Raw genomic sequence first — 229 nt, 5'->3', positions numbered from 1 at the left:
GATATCAAATCGTTCGTACAAATAATACATACCATTAGATTAATATTTATTATTTATTTAATTTGGCATGGTATAAAGAAGTGGGATTTAACTTGGCGCTAGTCCTTGATATCAAATCTTTTATAGGAATGATACATATCATTAAAGTTAATATTATTTATTTAATTTAGTATTCGAATTACATGGAATTTAACTTGGCGCCAATTGTTGATATCAAATCTTTTTTACG

Source organism: Trachymyrmex cornetzi, unplaced genomic scaffold (assembly GCF_001594075.2).
Source record: "Trachymyrmex cornetzi isolate Tcor2-1 unplaced genomic scaffold, Tcor1.1 scaffold1198, whole genome shotgun sequence".
NCBI lineage: Eukaryota > Metazoa > Arthropoda > Insecta > Hymenoptera > Formicidae > Trachymyrmex > Trachymyrmex cornetzi.
The sequence above is the reverse complement of the archived record's forward strand: the minus strand, read 5'-3'. Positions refer to the sequence as shown.